The sequence below is a fragment of the Pristiophorus japonicus genome, chromosome 12 (genome assembly GCF_044704955.1).
Source record: "Pristiophorus japonicus isolate sPriJap1 chromosome 12, sPriJap1.hap1, whole genome shotgun sequence".
In the NCBI taxonomy this organism is placed as follows: domain Eukaryota; kingdom Metazoa; phylum Chordata; class Chondrichthyes; family Pristiophoridae; genus Pristiophorus; species Pristiophorus japonicus.
This window is the reverse complement of record NC_091988.1, coordinates 162,983,208-162,995,724: the sequence shown is the minus strand read 5'-3', so window position 1 is coordinate 162,995,724 and position 12,517 is coordinate 162,983,208. Positions and strand designations below refer to the sequence as shown.

The following is a 12,517-nucleotide window of genomic DNA, read 5'->3' as shown; positions in this document are numbered from 1 at the left end:
GAAACTTAAAAAAAATGTTGTAAAAAAAATATTGTCCATCTTTATTTCATGTTTGCCTTTTCCCTATGTGGGAGCCCTAATCTTTATTTTGCTCTCTCCAACATTTTTAAATGATCAGAATTTTAAGAGCTTTACTCACTTACTTGTTTGCTGTCTTGAGAATTATGTGTTTTGATTGGCTGCTCAGACAGTTTGTTTACATCACAGCAGCTCGCACAAGGGGATCCCTGCTACAATTCGTTGATTTGAATTGAAGGTCAGAAAAACTGAAGTTCTTGAACACCGCGATTGCGAATGGAACACCTTCGCTTCGCTGCTGACCGCAAATTCCAGGCCATTAATCACTATACTTTTTTATTAGCCTATATAATTTATATTAAGCAGATTTCACTGGATGCTAGAGTTTCTGTAAAGAGTACAATGGTGTGTACATTGCTCAGCTCTGCTCGCCTTCCTTTAACCCTTTGCCACTCAATTTTTTAATTTATATATAATGATTAGGTATCAGTTGCACTCAATAATCACACTCTTACTCTGAGTCACATAGTTGTGAGTTGAAATCCCATGCTAGCACTAAATCTTCATTAACACTTCAGTACAGTACTGAGGGAGTGCTGTATTGTCATCTCTTCTTCTCTTAGGTGGTCCCTCGTATCGAGGATGACTTGTTTCCATGCCAAAAAAGGATGAGTTCACAGGATCTAATATTCCAGATCCCGAACTACATATTGAAGGGTGGAAGATGCCTGTGCGAGGAATTTTTTAACATGTGCTGGCCGTTGTACACTAGCCACCACACGGGTCTGACAGAGCTAGGTCTTGGTCCAGTGGCAAGGATTAACCAAGTCAACTGGAGACCAGCTCTGCTGCACGGACCTAAAGCGTACACATATCGCAGTGTGGGCTGGCTCGTGCTACCCCTGGGTCCTCACCTGTTCTGGGCCCAAATTCACGTCTCTCCTGGGCCCCGATCGCGTCACTCTACAATCTCTCACCGCTCCTTTGCCCCGACCTCGCCGCTCCTGCTGTACCTGCTCAGGCTCCAATCAACGACAGGGATTTTGGTGACGTCCAATCCAGTCGCCCTCTTCACAGCCGTTGCCCTCCCGGACTGACTCTCACTGTACCTTGCAGTGACTCATGGCCGCCGCTTGCCGCTCCTTTGTCAATAGGTACCATCTTTCAGATGCGATGTTAAACCAGGAGTATGACTGCCTGTTTAGGTCAAAGTAAAAGAATCCCATGGTTTTTTTTGAAGAAGAGCAAAGCATTCTCCCAGTGTCCCAACCAACATTCACCCCTTAACCAACGCTCATCAAAACAGATTACCTGGTCGGTTATCCCATTTGTATTTGTGGGACTTTGGTGTGTTTGCCCAGATAACAACAGTGACCACACTTCAAAAATACTTCACATGAAAAGCTTTGGGATGTCCAGGGGATGTGAAAGACACTTCATTAATGCAAGTTTGTTATTTCTTAATGATTACCTGATATCTGCTTAGTCTTAAAACTATATTACATCTGGAGATTTTCTGGTGATCAGGTGGTACTGTAATGCTTTAGGAAGGGGAGGCTTCATAAACTATTATATAATTTATAAATCCTCATGCCTTTAAATGTCTTCCGTTCCCACTTTGGCTGCGTGCCATTGTTTAGCTCTTATCTATTTTGTCTCGTGTACTTGTTTACCTAATCTCGTGGCCATTTTAAAATCTCTAATTGAAAAATGTAGCTTTCACAAGTATGGCACCTCGATCCTAATATCAAGTGAAGAAAACAATCTACAAAACTCTACATTGGGATAACCAGCAGCAGGAGTGCACTTTACACTGAACGTATGCTGATCCACTCAAACGCTAGAAAAAACATTTAGATGATAGCTGAGATCTATTCGCTGACACTTTGGGGAGTGACGTGACGACTATTTCCAGCTGTAGCAAGTGAGAGAAGTTTGGTCCTGTGACAATTAATACTCCCGCCTGCTTTAAGTTGCAGTCAGGGACAGAGGGCCGTGAAGTGAAGAAATTCACATACAGCAATTGAAAGCTGGGAAAGAACAGCAGATCCCGGTCAAGCCAGGCTCTCGGAAGCCTTCCTCCATCGCGCCTGATTAATTCATATTAAAATTCCGTCGTGTTATACAGTTGTATTAACTTTAACTTTATATATATATATGTATATTTCTTTCAAAAGAGCAAATCTTCTTCACTTCTTCTTAGGGTCCCCCGGAGTCGAGGATGACTTGCTTCCACACTAGAATGAATACTAAGGTAATTGATGAAACCAATGCGGGATCTACAGACTCTGTCACAGATGGGGCAGACGGTGGTTGGAGGGACGAGTGGATGGGGTGCTTGATTAGTCAAAAGCTCCTTCTGCTCCTTCCGCTGTTTGCACTTGGTAAAGTGTGGAAGATGCCTGTGCTTGAATTCTTTTAACGTGTAGTGGCCATTGCACATCAGCTACCGCACAAACTTGACAGAGCAAGCTCTTAGTCCAATGGATCCAAGACGATTGGAGAGCAGGCTCTGCTTCATGGACCTAGTACACACACGCATCTTCCTACTGACCCCCCTCCCTCCCTCAGGTCCCCTCTCCCTGTTTATCAGCAATCACAGTGCAGGAGAGCGCATTGGAGCAGCTTGCGAATTTGTCCATAAAATACTGACACTGTACCCCGGGCCCCCCCCCGGGTCCAGCTCCAGCACACAGCTCTCCTGCGCTTTTCCGCTCTCTCTCCAGCCGTTGATCGTTGGTTCTTTTCTAGTAACCACTGCTGGCCTTGGCCTCCCAATCTCGCTGCTGGTCTGTACTGAGCCTTCCCTGGGTCCCAACCACACTGCTGGACTCATGTCCCGACCTCCCTGCTGGTCCGTACTGAGCCTTCCCTGGGTCCCAACCACACTGCTGGACTCATGTCCCGACCTCCCTGCTGGTCCGTACTGAGCCTTCCCTGGGTCCCAACCACACTGCTGGACTCATGTCCCGACCTCCCTGCTGGTCCGTACTGAGCCTTCCCTGGGTCCCAACCACACTGCTGGACTCATGTCCCGACCTCCCTGCTGGTCCACACTGTGCCTTCCCTGGATCCTGATGTTGCTGATGGCCCGTGCTGAGCCTTTCCTGGGTCCCGACCTGGCTGATGGCCTGTGCTTTGATTATGGAGATGCTCAAAATACTATATTCCATCTGCCAAGTCTGAGTAGACTATATGCGAAGGAAATACAGACCTGCATTCTGATGCTTATACATATTCATTGGTCACTGGAGTTAATTTATTCCAAATGTTACACTACTCATATTAAACCCCTGTAATGTGCCTTTTCAACCGGGCTATTTACAAAAAAATTTGGACAAGTAAAGACCCTTTGGTCCATCCAGCCTGTCCCATATATCTCCACCCTTCCCAAAACCATGTGATCTCCTTGGAAAGGCAAAAGAGCAATCCAGAAATGTTTCACCTGCTCAGACAGACTGGCTAATCATGTTTTTACCCCGTGTCGACGAATGTATTAATTTGCACAGTTCCATGTAATATGACCATCTTTCATTTAATACAAATATTTCACACAGATATTTCACCTCCCCTAATACTATACTTTTATTCCACATTCAAACACTTAGAAAATAACATATTTACTAGAAATGTGACGCAATAAATAAATTAAGGTACTCATGTCTGTAGCTTGATGGTAATAATTATACTGTGTTTGCATATATATATATATCAAAGTAATAGCCCCGGAGGAAAATTGAAATACTTGCCCTGCCTTGTACGAAACAGGCCACAATGTAATCAAAGCCTCGATTAACACACACCCCTTCATTATTGCCCCTGGTATGGAGAGTGTTATATATGTGGACTTGTATTTACTCTGTACAGCCACCAGAGGGTATATATGTGGACTTGTATTTACTCTGTGCAGCCACCAGAGGGCTCATTACCCGGAGTCCCAAGGGATCCCATAATCCCTTGGGAGCACAGGTATTTAAGAAGGTTTCACAGGTTGGACAGACACTTTGGAGACCTACAATAAAAGACTAAGGCCACACTTTACTTTGAGCTCACACTGTTCAGTCTGACTCTTTCTCCATACACAAATGAAAGCAGCCTGCACCTTACCTGTGAAAAGCAGAAAGGAAGGAAAGCTAATCGTATGACATAATTTGAGGTCCATCGAGGTATATTGAGTTACATCGAGTGTACAAGCACATAAACAGGCCATTCGTCCCAACTGGTCTATGCCGGCATTTATGCTCTTGAATAGAAACATAGAAAATAGGTGCAGGAGTAGGCCAATAGGCCCTTCGAGCCTGCACCATATTCAATAAGATCATGGCTGATCATTCACTCAGTACCCCTTTCCTGCTTTCTCTCCATACCCCTTGATCCCTTTAGCCATAAGGGCCATATCTAACTCCCTCTTGAATATATCCAATGAACTGGCATCAACAACTCTCTGCGGTAGGGAATTCCACAGGTTAACAACTCTGTGAGTGAAAAAGTTTCTCCTCGTCTCAGTCCTAAATGGCCTACCCCTTACCCTAAGACTGTGTCCCCTGGTTCTGGACTCCCCTAACATCAGGAACATTCTTCCTGCATCTAACCTGTCCAGTCCTGTCAGAATCTTATATGTTTCTATGAGATCCCCTCTCATCCTTCTAAACTCCAGTGTATAAAGGCCCAGTTGATCCAGTCTCTCCTCATATGTCAGTCCAGCCATCCCAGGAATCAGTCTGGTGAACCTTCACTGCACTCCCTCAATAGCAAGAACATCCTTCCTCAGATTAAGAGACCAAAACTGAACACAATATTCTAGGTGAGGCCTCACCAAGGCCCTGTACAACTGCAGTAAGACCTCCCTGCTCCTATACTCAAATCCCCTAGCTATGAAGGCCAACATGCCATTTGCCTTCTTCACTGCCTGCTGTACCTGCATGCCAACTTTCATTGACTGATGAACCATGACACCCAGGTCTCGTTGCACCTCCCTTTTTCCTAATCTGCCGCCATTCAGATAATATTCTGCCTTTGTGTTTTTGCCCCCAAAATGGATAACCTCACATTTATCCACATTATATTGCATCTGCCATGCATTTGCCCACTCACCTAACCTGTCCAAGTCACCCTGCAGCCTCTTAGCGTCCTCCTCACAACTGACACCGCCACCCAGCTTAGTGTCATCTGCAAACTTGGAGATATTACACTCACTTCCTTCATCCAAATCATTAATGTATATTGTAAATAGCTGGGGTCCCAGCACTGAGTCCTGTGGCACCCCACTAGTCACTGCCTGCCATTCTGAAAAGGGCCCGTTTATCCCAACTCTCTGCTTCCTGTCTGCCAACCAGTTCTTTATCCACGTCAGTACATTATCCCCAGTACCATGTGCTTTGATTTTGCACACCAATCTCTTGTGTGGGACCTTGTCAAAAGCCTTTTGAAAGTCCAAATACACCACATCCACTGCTTCTCCCTTGTCCTAGCTACATCCTCAAAAAATTCCAGAAGATTTGTCAAGCATGATTTCCCTTTCATAAATCCATGCTGACTTGGACCGATCCTGTCACTGCTTTCCAAATGCGCTGCTATTTCATCTTTAATAATTGATTCCAACATTTTCCCCACTAAAGAAGTCAGGCTAAATTACCCATTTTCTCTCTCCCTCCTTTTTAAAAAAGTGGATACAAGCCTCCTCCCACCCCTCGTCATCTAACCCCATCAGCATAACCTAATGAGAGAGAGAGAGAGCTAAAAACATGTTTAATTTGCTTCAATTGCTGATTTTCTCAATTTAACTTAACTTATAATTATTGTATATATTATTTAATTTTGTTTAATTATAATTAACTTTATTATACTGATTTTACTATTGTATACTCCTTAATGTATTATTTACAATATAATTTGAATGTCTTTTTTTAATGTATTTTTCGCCTGTGTCTACCTGCATACGTATTTTGGCTGCCGCTTCAGACCCGAGCCTTTAACCTCTTTTACACTTCCTTCTCCTGCTTTTTCTCTCTTTCCCTCCATTGTCAATATCTAACGTGTTGTAAGACTGTTGTGAAGTGCCCTGGGAGGCTTTACTACGTTAAAGGCGCTATATAAATACAAGTTATTATTATTATTTATTATCTTCTGTTTCTTTCTCCCTCATGTGTTTATCTAGCTTCCCCTTAAATGCATCTATGCTATTTGCCTCAACTATTCATAGTGGTAAACATAGAAAAACATAGAAAATAGGTGCAGGAGCAGGCCATTCAGCCCTTCTAGCCTGCACCGCCATTCAATGAGTTCATGGCTGAACATGAAACTTCAGTACCCCCTTCCTGCTTTCTCGCCATAACCCTTGATCCCCCGAGTAGTAAGGACTTCATCTAACTCCCTTTTGAATATATTTAGTGAATTGGCCTCAACTACTTTCTGTGGTAGAGAATTCCACAGGTTCACCACTCTCTGGGTGAAGAAGTTTCTCCTCATCTCGGTCCTAAATGGCTTACCCCTTATCCTCAGACTGTGACCCCTGGTTCTGGACTTCCCCAACATTGGGAACATTCTTTCTGCATCTAACCTGTCTAAACCCGTCAGAATTTTAAACGTTTCTATGAGGTCCCCTCTCATTCTTCTGAACTCCAGTGAATACAAGCCCAATTGATCCAATCTTTCTTGATAGGTCAGTCCCGCCATCCCGGGAATCAGTCTGGTGAACCTTCGCTGCACTCCCTCAATAGCAAGAATGTCCTTCCTCAAGTTAGGAGACCAAAACTGTACACAATACTCCAGGTGTGGCCTCACCAAGGCCCTGTACAACTGTAGCAACACCTCCCTGCCCCTGTATTCAAATCCCCTCGCTATGAAGGCCAACATGCCATTTGCTTTCTTAACCGCCTGCTGTACCTGCATGCCAACCTTCAATGACTGATGTACCATGACACCCAGGTCTCGTTGCACCTTCCCTTTTCCTAATCTGTCACCATTCAGATAATAGTCTGTCTCTCTGTTTTTACCACCAAAGTGGATAACCTCACATTTATCCACATTATACTTCATCTGCCATGCATTTGCCCACTCACCTAACCTATCCAAGTCACTCTGCAGCCTAATAGCATCCTCCTCGCAGCTCACACTGCCACCCAACTTAGTATCATCCGCAAATTTGGAGATACTGCATTTAATCCCCTCGTCTAAATCATTAATGTACAATGTAAACAGCTGGGGCCCCAGCACAGAACCTTGCGGCACTCCACTAGTCACTGCCTGCCATTCTGAAAAGTACCCGTTTACTCCTACTCTTTGCTTCCTGTCTGACAACCAGTTCTCAATCCACGTCAGCACACTACCCCCAATCCCATGTGCTTTAACTTTGCACATTAATCTCTTGTGTGGGACCTTGTCGAAAGCCTTCTGAAAGTCCAAATATACCACATCAACTGGTTCTCCTTTGTCCACTTTACTGGAAACATCCTCAAAAAATTCCAGAAGATTTGTCAAGCATGATTTCCCTTTCACAAATCCATGCTGACTTGGACCTATCATGTCACCATTTTCCAGATGCACTGCTATGACATCCTTAATAATTGATTCCATCATTTTACCCACTACTGAGGTCAGGCTGACCGGTCTATAATTCCCTGTTTTCTCTCTCCCTCCTTTTTTAAAAAGTGGGGTTACATTGGCTACCCTCCACTCCATAGGAACTGATCCAGAGTCAATGGAATGTTGGAAAATGACTGTCAATGCATCCGCTATTTCCAAGGCCACCTCCTTAAGTACTCTAGGATGCAGGCCATCAGGCCCTGGGGATTTATCTGCCTTCAATCCCATCAATTTCCCCAACACAATTTCCCGACTAATAAAGATTTCCCTCAGTTCCTCTTCCTTACTAGACCCTCTGACCCCTTTTATATCCGGAAGGTTGTTTGTATCCTCCTTAGTGAATACCGAACCAAAGTACTTGTTCAATTGATCCGCCATTTCTTTGTTCCCCGTTATGACTTCCCCTGATTCTGACTGCAGGGGACCTACGTTTGTCTTCACCAACCTTTTTCTCTTTACATACCTATAGAAACTTTTGCAATCCGCCTTAATGTTCCCTGCAAGCTTCTTCTCGTACTCCATTTTCCCTGTCCTAATCAAACCCTTTGTCCTCCTCTGCTGAGTTCTAAATTTCTCCCAGTCCCCAGGTTCGCTGCTATTTCTGGCCAATTTGTATGCCACTTCCTTGGCTTTAATACTATCCCTGATTTCCCTAGATAGCCACGGTTGAGCCACCTTCCCCTTTTTATTTTTACGCCAGACAGGAATGTACAATTGTTGTACTTCATCCATGCGGTCTCTAAATGTCTGCCATTGCCCATCCACAGTCAACCCCCTAAGTATCATTCGCCAATCTATCCTAGCCAATTCTCGCCTCATACCTTCAAAGTTACCCTTCTTTAAGTTCTGGACCATGGTCTCTGAAATTACTGTTTCATTCTCCATCCTAATGCAGAATTCCACCATATTATGGTCACTCTTCCCCAAGGGGCCTCGCACAATGAGATTGCTAATTAATCCTCTCTCATTACACAACACCCAGTCTAAGATGGCCTCCCCCCTAGTTGGTTCCTCAACATATTGGTCTAGAAAACCATCCCTTATGCACTCCAGGAAATCCTCCTCCACCGTATTGCTTCCAGTTTGGCTAGCCCAATCTATGTGCATATTAAAGTCACCCATTATAACTGCTACACCTTTATTGCATGCACCCCTAATTTCCTGTTTGATGCCCTCCCCAACATCCCTATTACTGTTTGGAGGTCTGTACACAACTCCTACTAACGTTTTTTGCCCTTTGGTGTTCTGCAGCTCTACATTCTTAGCATTCTTTAGATAAAGAAGATTCTCCTGAATTCCCTATTTGATTTATTAGTGACTATCTTAAATTTATGACCTCTATTTTTGGACACCCCCCACAAGTGGAAACATTTTCTCTACATCTACCCGATCAAACCCTTTCATAATCTTATAGAGCTCAATCAGGTCACCCTTCTCCTTTCTGGAGAAAAGAGCCTCAGCGTGTTCAGTCTTTCCTGCTAAGTCTATCCTCTCAGTTCTGGTATCATCCTTGTGAATCTTGTTTGCACCTTCTCCAATGCCTATATATCCTTTTTATAATATAGAGACCAGAACTGTGCACAGTACTCCCAGTGTGATCTAGTAAGGTTTGATACAAGTTTAACATATCTTCTCTGCTCTTCCATTATAATATCAATTAAATATTAATGCCGCTTTGAGGCACAATGAATTGCAGCCCATCCAAACCCTGAGAGAAAGTTGGCCTACAGTACAATCAGGGAGGTGACTGGCATAATGGTCCATTTTTCACCTGTGTCTCGCTTCAAAAATAGGTGCAGATGGGGTGCAAAAGCAGAGGGAATTTGGCCCTCTGTGCTACTATATTTTTAATTGAGGAACCTAGGGTGCGAGGCTAAGGCTCATATTATGAGACACCATCTAAGTTTGAAAGAGTTAGCACAGTAGATAAAGGAATTCAAGACCAGATAGCTGGCATATTAGCCAGCCTGTGGATTGTGGGAGGCAAGGGAGGTTCCACAGTTTTGAGGTCTTGGAAAAGTTAGAGCAAAAGATGGTACGATGAGTCAACACAAATTTGGGTAAAGGGGAGTGTGTTCAGGTACCATGAGAGGAATGTGAGGAGGACCAGCAACCATCATCATATCAATAAAATACCGACAGGAATAGTTGTGATGATTCTATAGGTCACAAGCCAATAGTCTTTCAAATTACTTTTAAGCTTATTGTGAGTTGTAGCTCCTAGGAAATTGTGAAATTAGAGCGAATCAATTAGAATGTTCAGAAATGTTTTTGTATGATTACATTTAAAAACACAATGGGCCTGAAATCCCGGTTCTGGGCTTCCCGCGGGCGCTTGCCTGAAAATAAGGGAAGAGATCCGCACCTACCTTTTGCTCCTGCACCCTCCAGTGATTCCGTTCTGAGGCTTCTTGCTACGGGGCACGTTCACGTCTTGGAGATGTGGAGAGAGAAGCTGGAGTCACGTGGCACTGGACAGCCAATCTCGGTACAGTATTTTCATTCATAATAATGGGAACTCCGTAAGTAATTTGAATTTATTATGAATGATAACCCCCCCGCCCCTCCCAACACCCAAACACAAGTAAAAAATTAAAAAAAACCTCACATATTTATATAAATTTAAATTAAAGGTAATGAAATGTGTTAGAAAAAAAAAAATTTTTTGAATTTTTAAGTGTTGTAATGAGGGTTTAAAATAAACTTACCTTAGCGGACAGGGTCTTTATCATAAAAATGTGTTTTTTAATTTTACTTTTTATATGTTTTCATATGTTTTAAAACTCTTACGCTGGTAAAAGTAGGTTATGCTTTTACCAGGCGCAAGAGTTTTAAGGACAGTCGCTGGGCAAGAGATGGGCAAATAGTGCAATCTTGCCCGCGCGAATGTCCTGGCTGTGAGGATATGGAGGATATGTCAAGCTAAAACTAGACAGATTAGAACTGTTGGTTTTCGGCACATGCGCATCACATGCCAAAAAACGGCTTTTGCGGGGCCTCGCCGGGTCTGTACGTATTCCCCACGGACCCGGTGAGGCCGGAATTTCAGGACCAGAAAAGTGCAACCATTTTTTACCAACTAGAACCCATCAGGTGAGACAACTGGGGGCTGAACCTAGACCTGGAGCATATACTAATTATACATTAAGGATCAGTAATTTGTGAGTTGTTAATAGTGAGTGCTAGCTATTGTCTACAACCCTAAATTTTCTTCTGGTATTAAATATGTGTAAGGCAAACCTGGTGGTGGCATTTACTTTGGCATGTTAAGCAGCAATAAACAGAGATGGTGCAAAATTACTCAGCAGTTACTCGGTTCACACATTGTGTTAATTTTGCCTAATTGAAGTTGATGCAAGAAAACCAAAGGGAGTGCAGTAGAGTTCAAAGTCAGAATAGTCATTCTGCTGTTTATTAGCAACAACAACTTACATTTATATAGTGCATTTAATATAGCAAAACATCCAAGGGCTTAACAAGAGCGTTATCAATAAAAACATTTTTGACACTGAGCCACAGAGGAAATATCAAGAGGAGACGAACAAAAGCTTGGTCAAACAAGTAGGTTTTAAGGACCATCTTAAAGGAGGAGAGAGAAGCGGAGGGATTTAGGGAGGGAATTCCAGAGCTTAGGGCCAAGGTAGCTGAAAGCACGCCCACCAAAAGTTAAAATTGGGGATGCTCAAGAGGCCAGAATTGGAGGAGTGCAGAGATCCTGAAGGCTTGTAGAGCTGGATGAGGTTACAGAGTTAGGGAGGAGCGAGGCCATGGAGGGTTTTGAAAGCAAGGATGAGGATTTTAAAATTGAAGCATTGTCAGAGTGGGAGCCAATGTAGGTCAGCGAGCACAGGGGTGATCGATAAATGAGACCTGGAGCGAGTTAAGATATGGGCAGCAGAGCTTTGGATGAGCACAAGTTTATGTAGGGTGAAGATGGGAAGCTGGCCAGGAGTACACTGGAATAGTCAAGTCTAGAGGTAACAAAGGCATGGATGAGGGTTTCAGCAGCAGATGAGCTGAGGCAGGGTCGGAGTCGGGCAATGTTACTGAGGTGGAAGTAGGTAGTCTTGGTGATGGAGTGGATATGTGGTCTGAATCTCATCTCTGGGTCAAACACAACACCCAAGGTTGCGAACAGCGTGGCTCAGCCTCAGACAGTTGCCAGGGATGGAAACTGTGACCAGGGAATGGAATTTGTGGTGGGGATAAAAGACAATTGCTTCAGTCTTCCCTATATTTAGTTGGAGGAAATTTCTACTCATCCAATATTGGATGTCGGGCAAGCAGTGTGACAAATCAGAGACAGTGGAGGGATCCAGAGAGGTGGTGATGAGATAGAGCTGAGTGTCACCAGGGTACATGCAAAACCTAATGTGTTTCAGATAATATCACCAACCTAAAACATTAACTCTGCTGTCTAACCTGCTGGTGTTTCCACCATTTTCTGTTTTTATTTTGGATTTCCAGCATCTGCAGTATTTTGCTTTGGTACTGAGTGTCGACGGACCTGGAAAGGCCCCGCAAAAGCCGGTTTTGGGCGCACAATGCGCATGCGCTGAAAACCGGCTTTTCCAATTTGTCAAGCTGGAGCTTGACAGAACGCACGCATATCGGGTGCGAGGACATTTGCAAGGGCAAGATTGTGGGATTTCAACATCATCATAGACAGTCCCTCAGAATCGAGGAAGACTTGCTTCCACTCCTAAAGTGAGTCCTTTGGTGGCTGAACAGTCCAATGCGAGAGCCACAGACCCTGTCACAGGTGGGACAGATATTCGTCGGGGGAAGGGGGGGTGGGACTGATTTGCCGCCGCTCCTTCCGCTGCCTGCGCCTGACCTCTTCACGCTCGCGGCGTTGAGATTCGAAGAGCTCAACACCTTCCCGGATACACTTTCTCCACCTAGGGCGGTCTTC

The 12,517-nt window shown here is 44.1% G+C and overlaps 1 protein-coding gene across 2 annotated transcripts in view; it reads right to left on the bottom strand.

Moving 5' to 3' along the window:
* snx21 (sorting nexin family member 21) overlaps window positions 1–10,016 on the bottom strand; it is a 60,460-nt gene extending 50,444 nt beyond the window's left edge. Inside the window, exon 1 of one of the 2 annotated variants that reach the window (XM_070896086.1) lies at window positions 9,972–10,016. The gene's annotated coding sequence lies outside the window, so the exon portion shown is untranslated. Of the gene's footprint in view, window positions 1–932; window positions 1,010–9,971 lie in introns of those variants that run through there. The other variant, XM_070896085.1, reaches the window with a different exon arrangement.
* Between the last annotated feature and the right edge of the window lie 2,501 nt (window positions 10,017–12,517).